The sequence below is a fragment of the Cricetulus griseus genome (genome assembly GCF_003668045.3).
Source record: "Cricetulus griseus strain 17A/GY chromosome 1 unlocalized genomic scaffold, alternate assembly CriGri-PICRH-1.0 chr1_0, whole genome shotgun sequence".
NCBI lineage: Eukaryota > Metazoa > Chordata > Mammalia > Rodentia > Cricetidae > Cricetulus > Cricetulus griseus.
This window is the reverse complement of record NW_023276806.1, coordinates 222,797,900-222,810,713: the sequence shown is the minus strand read 5'-3', so window position 1 is coordinate 222,810,713 and position 12,814 is coordinate 222,797,900. Positions and strand designations below refer to the sequence as shown.

General features: G+C 42.4%; 1 protein-coding gene across 1 annotated transcript in view; it reads left to right on the top strand.

Moving 5' to 3' along the window:
• Cntnap2 (contactin associated protein 2) overlaps nucleotides 1-12,814 on the top strand; it is a 1,481,094-nt gene that overhangs the window by 1,329,051 nt on the left and 139,229 nt on the right. The window lies entirely within an intron of this gene.

The window sequence follows — 12,814 nt, the reverse complement described above, 5'->3', positions numbered from 1 at the left end:
ACATAAAGGTAGTTTTAAGGTCTTTTTCTTGTACTTAACTATGTTGAAATATTCAGGAACTGCTGTGGTAGTATAGCTGGGCTCTAGTGGAAATATGTTGCCCTGTCTTTTGATTGTGTTTTTATGTTGACATATAGGCATCTGGGATTGAGATGGTTATAGGTCTAAATGCTGATTTTCAGTTTTGTCTTTGTTGGATGAGTGTTTTGTTCCTTTTTTCTCTCTCTCTGGATTTTCAGAGAGTGTGCTGCCTGATAGGAAATTTTCTTTGGACCTGATAGTTTTGATCACTGTGGGTTCCCAGTAAAATGTGTTTCTGGATATTGACAACTGACATAAAAGGCTAGGGGTCCAAGAGCAGAGTGCTGAACCAGGTCCTGCCTATTTCATCTACTTGCAATAGAGAGAATGAAGAGAATTACCACAGAGGGTCTTCTACTGTGCTGGGTACGAGACTGAGGAACTGGATCTGGAGGAACAGAGGGATGGATGTGGATCTGCAGACCTCTTACCTGTATAAGCTATTAATTTGCATTGACTTTTATATGAAATTGTATTGAATATCCCTGCTGTTTGACCCTTCTTTTCTTCAGTGTCCAATCAAGTACCACTTATCAGTGAAACCTTAAGGAAGAAGGCCTTGGTTCCTGATGAATTGATGTGTATTAAATATTACATTGTTCTTCATCTTCCTTGTCATTTCAAGGAATGCCATTGCAACATCTTACCCAGCCTCCACATTTAGGTCATGTATCAAGAATACAAGCCTTGTGTGTTAATATGCTTCCATCTATAGGTGTGGTTCTTATTGTTGATATTAGGAGTAGAGATAGGAATCGAGAGAGAGAGAGAGAGAGAGAGAGAGAGAGAGAGAGAGAGAGAGAGAGAGGAGTGATGTGAGTTCAAGGCCAAGAGTGCCTATGTGGCAACGCCTGATCTCAAAATTCAAAAAACATTAAAAATGGACAAAATTATGATTTATTTAACCATTGGAAGTGTTGGATATTGAAAACCACATGTTAAGAAGTCTCCAGTTTGGGCACTCAAGGCCCTAGTCGGCACATAACCTGAAATAGTATAGACATTATTTTTTATCTAGCCAGAGTATCTCACTTCATTGATTTCCCCCTTCGTGAATTACATACATCTCAAAAGTGTTATTTCTGACATTAAACTAACCACATGATTTGCATAAAAAGTAAAAAATAGTTTAATTAGCAAAAAAGCATTGTAAGTGCATTTGTAAGTGTGGGAAAATAGTTGAATGTCATATCTGAATCAACTTTTCTTGGGCCGTTGAAATCGGAAATTTAAAAACACATTTATAGAATAATTCCTGGATTTCTGGAGTCTGAAAGATGTAGGTACCTGAATAAATCTGAAACAAAAAGCCAACAATGATTCTGCTCTCCAGTGAGAAGCTTGAGCACACTTGGAGTCTTCTCTTTTCTGTTGCTTTCCTTCCAGATGAAGGCAACGTAGTAGGGATTGGTTTAATATGAGAAATGGGGTTTAGGAAAATGTGTGGGTGGCATGGGGATTGTAGGAGAGGATAGAGCATTATACTCTGGGATGTCAGCTGATTTAAAGGCTCAAGGTAGCTCTCCCTGTCACCATACAACCGGCTTGACCAACATGATCCTGTAATGTCTGTGCTCATGTCTCCTTGTGAGAAGAGATATCTAGGAGTGGAGCCAGGGATGTTGAAATAAAATACAGAGCTGTTTTACTGTGGCGATACCTTGCTTGTCCAAATAAAGCCTGTCTGAAGGTCAGAGAGTGGAGCTTGCCACTAGCTAACCATAGAGGTCTGGAGGTCAGAACAGACAGACAGGAAGTGAACTAGCTGGGCAGAATCAGGATATAAGCAGAGAGAAACAGGAACTTGTCTTGTCTGTGGAGACGCTAAGGAGGAACGGTATGGCGGTGACTTGCTCCTTCTCTCTTATCTCTCAACATTTTCCTCTATATCTGACTCCAAGTTTTTATTACTTAGACCAGTTATATCTGACTCCACTTTCATTCCACCACATAAATATTAGAATATTGGGTATCTGTTCCAGCCAAAGACTTCCATTAAATATTTCCTAAATTTTTACTTTGCAGTTTTTAATTAAAATAAAATCCCACCATTTTCATACTCTTCACTCTCTCATCATCACTCTCTCACTCACTCTCAAAGTTGTGGCCTCGTTTCCTTTATAACTGATACTTATCTATTGAAAATGCATAAATGTATGCCTACAATGTACGGAGTCTGCTCAGTGACATTTCATGCATATGTTTTCAGACCTGACTAGTAGGGATTAGATAATCATGTAGGGAGCTCATCTCTGGGAAAGACCAATTCTCCCTCTCTCAGCAGTGCTTAGTAGCCTATAGCTCTTTGTCTGGGAAGAGTCCCCATGAGGTTTTCCCCCATCCACACTAGCATATCCAATGGAATCATCCTTGTTTAGGTCTCATTTAGGTAACCATATTGTTGTTTCATGGGTGCAACTTCTATGTCATTTCTGAGAGACAAAAGCCCTGTGGCTATTAGACTAAACATGGAGAATGTAGTCATGAATTATAATGGTTTGGTAAAGTGTCAGTAGTAGGTTCTGCCATAAGATCCACGATTGCAGTAGCCATGGATAATTGGCTAAGAATCCAGAACAGGCAGTATTTCCCTCCTGTTGAGCAATCACAAAGACCAGTTATTGCCAAATAGGAGTGCCATTATCAAACACTTTGGAACACCCTAACATGTCGGTCATTTTGTGGTTAATAGACATCAAAACTGATTGCTTTCTTCCCTTGGCAGTTTCTATAGCACCTGCCAAGATTATAAGAGCTGATCCTCATATAGGAGGTTTTAGTGTCACATTCAGCCCAAATTCTCTGAGTCCAATGTCCCAAGTGCTTGGTGTTTTCATCAAGAGAGCCTTGACTTCAATCTGTGGGAAGTGACCAGGGGTAGCAGCGTTAGTCTATATTGTTTTGGAAGTCTTTTTGATCCTCATGACGAGCAACTCAAAAGGAGGTTTCCAATGCCAGGGTTCTTGTGTTTAATGGTTTTGTTTGGGGACCTTTGGTTTCAGGATATATCCTAGCCTCCTTTGGGGATTTGGTTCATTCTGGTATTATGCAGAGACAGGGTTTAATCCCTGACTCCTGAGGTTTAGTGTGTGCCCTTGGCTGCAATGGCTTCGTGTTCTGACAGGGCTACTTTCCTTGTCCTGGGGTTCTCTCATTTAAGTTTCAGTCAGGATCCTTTGATTTCAGGGTTCAGTCAGGTATATTTTTGTGTTAGCCTTCAGTCCATGTGCACACACCAAGCTCACTGGTAGAGTTCTCACCATTTTTGAATCACCAAATCAGTTCAACAATAGGCAAATGAACAAGGAATGTGATTTAAAAAAATCTTGCTTACAATGATTCAGTTATTATGGAAGGTGACCCTTCCCTGGAAAGTCTGTTCTAACTCACTGATTTTTGTGAACTGCAGCATCCTTCCCTGTGATGCTGGACCAAGTACATTGCATTCAGAGTCTGCAAGCTCCTGTTCAGGAATGAAGGCAACCAGGTAGCTACAGCTCAGATCTCCTTAGGATATCACCTGAAAGACTCTAGGAGAGCCAGTCAAACACATGACCATTGGCCTTTCTTTTCACACTGTCTGATGGGTTCTAATATATTAGTAGGAAAAGGATGTGTGTATGGGGAGCAGAGTGATTCAGACCTAGATGGGAAGGGGGAACCCGGTGACCACGGATGTCCAGCTGTGAGGAAATGCCACTGTCTCATAAGACCACGAAAGCCACAGGATGTTTTGCACAGAAACCCTCAAGGCTCTGGTAGGGTTGTACATTGACAAAGACCAGGGGAATGGGAGGCAAAGATCTATGTAGCTGGAGGGTGAACATGCCAACAAATCTGGCATCTCAACATCCCAAGATCGTCAGGAACAAGTCCAGAGTTGCAACATGTCAGCCTCTAGTTCCTCTAACTCAAGAAGCACAGCCCAATTTTACTGTTCCTTTACTGTGAATCTGTACCTGACTGTGTTTAGTCTCCATGAATGGTGCTCTATTCATCCTCAAGTAGAGTCTCCTAAAAAACACTATTCAGATACCTGGTGGCCTCTACCCATATTGAACCTTCTGTTCCTCCTCTGCCTCCAGCCCTTAATCAGCAACTCTAACAATGGGTGCTATTCTGATTTTGGCACTGGAAGGGGTAGGTAGATGCCCTTCCAATTTATAATTTTTTTGGTTTTTTGAGACTGGGTTTCTCTGTATTGTTTTGGAGCCTATCCTGGAACTCACCCTATAGACCAGGCTGACCTGGAACTCAGAGATCAATCTGCCTCTGCCTCCAAGGCATGAGGCATGAGCCACCAACACCTGGCTCAATTTATAAATTTTTATCCCCATGATTTTGTGACTAGGTGAGGACTCCTGGCTACTTGGCGCCTTTCTTTTGTTTCCCTTGGGAGATGCAAACTAAAGGCTAAGACACAAAGTACAGACAGAGGTGTACTGATACTCAGCATGCTGTCTGACCAAAATATGCATTTCAGGATAAACCATGCTAGCAGACAAACCTTATATGTATTGAAAACTATAAACACAATGCTGGGGCATAAAATGCATGATAAAGAATAATATAAGACTATAAGGCTTCAGAACTGCATTATGTATATAAGATAAAAGCAAAGATATATAGAAATCAGGTTGTAATTCTGGCCTCTAGGTAGGCTCTGGTGACACTTTAAAAGAAACATAAGCAATTATGTCTAGACAGTTGCCACTAGAGTTGGGATTTTAAGGGTTCCCTAGTATACATCTGCATTAAAATGCATCTGTAACTCCTGGGTCATCACATTTTTAAGTTACTTGGTGTTTCTAATCAGGTCAAGGTCAATGGAGTGGGTAGGGAACCTGTGATGTCAGGATATGAAGGCTTGGACCACAGTCTTGAAGTTTGTGAGGATGATGTCACATATTGGACCACTAATGCTGGTCCTTGTGGTGGTTCCAGTTTCCTCTGAGGTCTTAGTGTTGCTACCACACATGAGATCATCTTGTTCTGGATCTCTTGAAGACCAGATAACAGCTGGGCACATAATGACTCCTGGGTGCAGTCCACACACCCATCATGCCAAAGCCTGCCCAGATTGTTTCTTTGGTATGCCCCAAATATCATGAAGGCCATGTTTTGTGGTCCTGGGTTCTCTGAGTTGAGCATATCTCCTGGGTTTGATGAAGAGGAGTGAGGCCCACAGCCCTTAAAAATGAAAGGCTTCTTGGTCCCCAGCTCACACTGATTGGCTGTGAGTCATCAGTCTAAGAAGCCTTGTTAATGCATCTAAGAGCTTTGGTGACTATAGTCTAGCGTGGGGGAGGGGGCAATCAGATGAAGTCATGATAAAGCCATGTGTGTGCCATCTAATCATTCTTGATACTAAGACATGAATGATCACCAAAGAGATGGCTTGTCCCATTTAAGGCCATGGTGTGTGGCTCTGGCTCCCCTGCTGTGAGCATAGTACTGGGTCATATGAAGAGAGGGTACCCAGGTAGTCAGTAGTCAGGGAGCTGGCAGGACAGCATTGATGTCACTTTATGGCCTTTGTGCCCTGTCTCATCAGACCTATACTCATTGTTGTTAAGCTAGGTCCAGCCTTCTTGGAAGGCCTAGTTAGTATTGACTTAACTCTCAATTGGCAGAAATTTTTCTGAATATCTTGTAATCCAAATAGCAACTGTGTAGCAGTGGCAGACCACAAGGTGCAACCCACATACTCTTCTTGCCAAAGTCTGCCGAGATTGTTTGATGTTCATGTATGTCCCAGACATCATTAAGACCCTGTAATGTTCCCAGATCCATGACTTAGTACATCCTGGGTTATATAAATAGAAGGTCCAAATCTACCCACTGGAATTTAAGTTTTACACAGCTTCTGTGATCGAGGATCTCCAGCTTACATCTATATCAGTTTGCTTGTCAATCATCAGTTTAGCAATGCTTGCTTTTGACAATAGGGTCTGGGCTTGGGGAAAAAAAACATTTGAAGTCAAGGGAAGATGCAGTTTAACCTTCATGTTAAGGTATTTCCATTTTGTTTGGTCATTCAGGTGAGTCCTTGTCTCCATTAAGGCCATGGTGTGGTCCTGGATCCCTTGTAGTGAGGATTGTCCAGGATCATAAAAAGAGAGGGTGAAGCCCACTCACCCTTAGATTTAAGTTGGACCTAGGGTACTAGGTAGTCAGGGAGCTTCCAGGATCTCATCGATGTCACTTTATGGCCTTTGCCCTTATGTCATTCTTCAGACTACCACTCCATGGTATTAAAGTGTGCCCAACCATCCTGGGAGTACATTGGATTTCTATTCTTGGAGGGTTTGGTGTGAGCTAACTCTCACTTCACTACTTTTTCTGCATCTCTTGAAGTCTAGATAGCACATAGTCAGACAGCCCACACACCCCGAATTACAAAGTCTGCCCATTCTGTTTGATTGTCATTTGTGGCTCAGATACCATAAAGGCTATATATTCTTCCTGGCTTCCCTGTATTAATAATGGAGTCTGGGTTGGAAGAAGAAAGACTGTGACCCAAACCCACTTGAATTTGACCCCAAGTACATTGATACCTCTTGGCAGTCAGTCATAGGTAAGGAAGAGTTGTGTAAGATTCCATGACTTTCGTTGAACAGAAATGGAAAATTCAATTATCTATTGAATGTAAATAAGACCATAAGGTGCAATCTAACCAATCTTTATATTTATGTATGTTTATCTTGTTTGGTCATTTATGTGAACACTCGACTCAGGACTATGGAGTCATCCCATATCCATTGTAGTGAGGTTTGTCCTAGGTTATATGAAGTAACAATGTGGCCCAGTTAAAGAGCTGCCAGGCTACTATTGGTGTCTATTTATGGCCTTTACCATGATTTTACTCATCAGATCACCACCACCACCACCACCATCCCTTGAGGTTAAGCTGTGTCTAACCTTTGTGGAGTAGTGGGTGTGGCCTAGGTCATACTTGAGGTCAACTTCTTATCCTTGATCTTTCCTCCAGAGGCATCTCCTCCTGGCACGTGCATAGTATCATCTCCCTGAGTCTTAATATGGCAGGCCACTCTACAGACACCTTCCTATTCACTTACCTGGACTCATATTGTGTGAGGTAAGGAAGAACTTCATTGAGCCCCAATCACCACCATTCATGTCTACTCTTCCTTGCCTGCCTGTATGCTTGGAAGGCACACACACACACACACACACACACACACACACACACACACACGTATATATATAATATACATCCAGACCATTAACACTATGTAACATACTATTTAAATTTAAATGTGGATAGCACAGGGTTAGGTAGAGTGCTGGACTGCAAACAGCAACCACGTCATCATAACTTACCTAAGCTGAAGGCTGGAGCCCCAGTCCAGGTGGTTTCACTCCATAACCTCCCTCCCTGATGAGTAAAGGGGTTTCTCTCCCTGTGTTCTCGAGTGGCAAGTCCCACTGCTATGAGACTTCTGACCCCTGTTGCTTCTAATTCTTCAAATGAGCTGTCCTGAGTAAAGGACACACCAAGCACCTCACCATGTTTAGTCTCCCCATTTAAGGTCCCAATGAAGAAGTGCCTCACACTGAAGTGAGTCACAAGTGGGTTGAATTTCAGCAGAAAACAGTCCAAACCTACCCAGACACATGGGCCTGCTTTGACTCCCAACCCTCCTTGCTGGACTCTGAGGTGTCCTCAAGCCAAGACCACTGCTGTTATTAAGGCAGGGATTGACTCTGTGAGGTCACAGAGGCCTCACCTCACCTCATTCTGAAAATCACAAGGGGAAGCCAGGCCCCATTTATCTTCCAGCTTGATCCATCCTCATTCTCTGCCAACCTATGTGCAAGCATCCTTGGAAGCACTTAGTTTGGGGGAGGGAGCTGAAAGTATTTCTCAGAGATATTTCCCGGGAATTGCCTACATGCGTCTCCTGTCAGCCCTCCACTTCCCCATAGGTACCATCATCAGCCTTGAGGAGAACATTCGACAATGCTGCTTCCTCAAACTCAAATGTCTGAACCTCACACTCTGCCTCATCTCAGTTTCTCTATAGCTGTCATGGTTCGTTGCTGCCACTCAGCTTATAGGGTACCATCCCCACACAGGAAAGTGTGGCAGTGGGGTTGAGAACATAATGGGAATGAAAACTGAATGAGCCATGAACTTAGAAAGGGAAAGACAGATGTTAGAAGCATTCTTAACAAGGAAGGAATTGTGCCTAAGAATTGCACCCATAGGTGCTGGAAAGACCTGCTTCCAGCTGCCCTCACAGGGCATAGCAGAGTTGCCCTTCAGTGATTAGGAAAGACTTCTGCTGTCTGGCATTGTGGCCTTTCTCAGCCTCCCCTCCCCACTGGTCTGGGCCCTGCCCTCTCTGAGGGGAGATGGAAGAAAAGCTAGGAGGTAGTAGAGGAAGAAAAGACAGTATTCCTCCTCACAGAAAGTGGGTCCCAAGACCTGTCTCCCCAGAACTGCACCTTCTCTCAGGCAGGAGGCCTTATACTGTTCTGAAGATACCTGGAGATTTCCCAAAGCCACTCAATGTCTGCCTTGCAGCAATCTGTAGCTCCATCTTGAGAACTTGTGTGGCCTTAGCAATGTGTGGAAAGAGATACACTGAAATTCTCCTAGCAATTATTTCTGGATGAAGGGATTATGAATGGTCCTGTTTCCCCAGAGTTTTCTGTGTTTCTCTTTTTCCAAACAAATGTGTTTTGCATCTTTTAAATTTTACATATATATATGTGTGTGTGTGTGTGTGTGTGTGTGTGTGTGTGTGTGTGTGTGTATGAAATATTCATGTATCCTCAAACTCTTCTATAGCCCCCAGTTATAATAAACACAATAGAAAAGATAGCAAATCTCCAGTTGAAGTTACTTATGAGTTAAAAAACAATGCTATGAAATAATGTCTCTGGAATTAGTGTGAACTTCTGTGCATCTACATATGCTGAGACATTGTGTTATTTAGATGGTATTTATCGGTGTTTATGGTGTTTTTAGAATCAGGTTTACTTTCCTAGCTGGTTTGGCTAAAGCTAACATCAAATTAATTTGCATTCCCTGAGCACACAGCATGTGAAACGGTGCTGAGCACTTGAGGGAAATTGACCTTGGAAGAAACATTTGCTGCCAAAAAATAAAGTGCCCAATCTCCACAAAGATAATGAAGAATGGGCACTAACAGCTATCAGACACTAGAGCAAACCGGAAACCCATGACAACCCTCAGGTGGGGTCCTTTATGAAAACTCTCATTTGCATCAGGGATAATAGCTTAAGGCTTAATGCCAGTCAAAATGTAAACAAACCAGCAGCAGACACAGTCTCTGAAAGAGTTCTCTGTGTGATGAGAAACCTGACCAGTTAGCACAAATGCAAAGCCATCATCACAACCAGCCACTCCAGTCTTGCGTAACCAGCCCTTTCTGCCTGCTGCCTAAGCTGTTTTCCTTCCTACACCTTTCCTTCCCCTCCCAGCCACACTGCTCAAGGAAACTACAGGGGTTTGCAGGGCATGTGGAGAATGAATGGGGGAGTAAAGAGAGTCTGAAAAGTAAGACACCCCTCCCAAGACAGAGGAAACAGAAGAAGTTTGTTCATGTCGGATACACTTCCATAAATCTGATCCTGAACTTCGAGTTTAGTCAGAAGTCCACAGGCCATTAGCAAGGAAGGCACAGCTCCTCTGAGGCATTGAACTATTCTTCCTCTCACTTCCTGGATTACATTTACTGCCATGGAAAACTGCCCATAGCATGATCGGTTTATGCAACGTATCACACACACACACACACACACACACACACACACACACACACACACACACACACACACACACAGAGTGCTCATGCATATGGATAATCCCTATGTTCCAGGCTCTGTGCTGAGCATGAGCACTGCACACACATTTTCTCACTTAATTCTCATCAAAACAAAAGCCCTTATGATATGAACCATTATTATTCCCATTTTAGAGATACTGCTTTTTAATTTAATGTAATGCTCAAATCTATGATTTAACCCAGAGACAGCAATAAAAAGCATTAAACATTACTCAAACTAGGCCTGTCATGCTTCAAAGTTCACACATCGTACTCTTGCCCATTATTTAACAGAAAGATGTCTGAAAATATGCCCATAAAATTTGCCTCTGGCTGGTAAGACACCGAGATGCATTCTCATTAATCTTACAAATGAGTCCAAAAACACACAAAGGCACAAAAAGTAATAAAACATATACTTATGCAAAATTTAACCTTCTGCTAGATTTCTTTGTAATTGCATGGGTAGTTGAAAGCCCTCTGTCGTCCTGGATGGAGCCTGGGAGAGGCAGCAGACGGTACCTTGTCACGGAAGGAGGAAATGTCTTTTCCCAAGGCTCTTGAAGTAGCATACCCTTAGGAAAGTCAAGCACAACTTCAGAGTGGAATTTGCCCACACAGTTCTGTAGAGAGGAGGGTAGGATGTAATCACAGGTGGATGAAGGGGGCAAGAGCAGAGATGATCCAATGCTAACACTGTGTAGATAATGAAAAAGGAATGAGCTCTGTGATCATCGCCATTAACTGCCTGGAGTCATCACAGATTTTGACTGTGGTAGAGGTTAGACGTCAGAAAGGTCAGGGATAAATTCTCTGGCACAGACACTCAGAATCTGTGTTACCTAGGGACCATGGAACAGATAGTATGGCTGTGTCATCTGGCTTTTCTCTGACTGGAGAGCTACCCCATCTCTGCCTAGAAATTAACATAATCAGTTAAAAGATCTCCAGAGAGCAAAATGAAGCTTTTCTTCAAAGGCATTTGTATGTCTTCAGGAACAAGTAATGGCTAGGGTCCTAATTTCTTACACACAAATCACTGCATCATGGGTGGTTTTTTTGTTTTGTTTTGTTTTGTTTTTAGGAGCATTTTTTATCTGCTTCCATTAGCATCTCAACTAAATTGTACTGGTTGCATTCATTGCTAATTAAGCTGTGTTTACTTGAATCCCCAAAGTGGTCAAAGAAGTATTGCAAACAGCAATGAGTAGTCTGCTAAATTCTGTGAATTCAGGGAAAGACACAAACAGGATAAAGCCAATCTCTGTAACTTTCATCTGCCTACCTCGTCAGCGTCTGTCTTGCATTAGACACATGTGAGGCAATGAAAGTCCTGCTGCTTCTAGCAATGGAAACTGGAGGATTCCTGAAACCACGTGTAAGGCTGAACACTGTGTGTACTGATTTTTCCTACAGTACAGTAAAGTTAATTTTTTTAACCTAGGCACTTTAAGAGGTTAACAACAATTCATAGTATAATACAATATAATATTGTATATCTGATAACATATTCTAATAAAAACTTATATAGAGAGAGTCACTCTGTGGACTCGTCGGTGCCCTCAACCCCACCCTCGGCAGTAGGACTCTCTTGCTTGTGCCAGGTTCTTGTCACATAAGGTGACAGTTTACAAAACATATTGAATGAAGTGATCCTCTCTCCTCAAAAGGGTAAATCCTCCAATACCCTGAGTAGATGCCTGAAATCACACACAATACTGAGCTCTGTCTATCCCTACACACATACAACTGAGATAATGTTTCATTTATAAGCTAGGAACAGTCACAGACTCAAAGTAACAAACAATCAAATAAAACAATATAGTAAAATGAATACATACTCGCTATATGCATATACTGTACTTGCCCTTATGAATATAATAAATAATACAGTGTTTCCATGGTGCCATGAAGTGAGAGGAAGGGCACAGAAATCGTGAGGAGACATTGGACCACAACAGAAGGGTTTGCAATGCCAGAACGCATGATCCAATAACTGAAAAGCCACTGAGTGACTAACAAGTGGATAAGATAGATGATGAGGACAGATAACATATACAGTGTGGGTATGGTGGACAAAAGAGTAGTCCGCTTCTTAAGTGGGTCAGCACAAGCATTCATCACACTGCTCACATGGCATGTGGTTAAGAACTGGTAAGTTGTTTGTTTTAGGAATTTTCCAGTGGATACTTTGGATGCCCATAATTAATCAAAACCACAAACAAAAAACTTGAGTAAGAGCAGACAGCAGTGCCTGCCCTCTCCTTCCAGCCTTCCTGTCTGCTTCTGTGCAACCTGCCTCACGACTGCCAGGCCAGCTTTAGGAAAATATTGAAAAGGAGGCTCCACACCATGATATACTCCATGGAACTGGGCAGGAATTAATGGCGAGGAAACCCTCATAATAACAAATAGACTGATAAAAGGTTATTGATACTAATGTTCAAAAATTATAGTGGGGGATGGCAGAGTTGCTCATCCGGTTAAGGTGCTTGCTTGCAGGCCTAGTGACCTGAATTCATTCCTCAGAGAATTCCTCTCCTGGAGAGAAAATGGTCATCTGACCTCCACCTGCACCACACACACATACACACACACACACACACACACACACACACACACACACACACACACACACACACACAAGAGGGGTATAATTTTTAAATTACAGAGTAAAAGGTAAGAATCATGCAGTGCTCTAACTGCAAGGCCTTGAAGGAAAGGTACATTCTCATATATGGAATCAGGGATAACACGGCAGTGTATTTCTGATAGGAGAGGAATAGCAACCGTGTGCCAGAATACACTCTTTCTCCCACAGCAGTAACATGGTATGTGTTCTGAAAGGGAATATGTTAAACAAAGATACTGGAGAGGAAATACTTTGTAGGCCTAACCCTCTCTCTCTCTCTGAT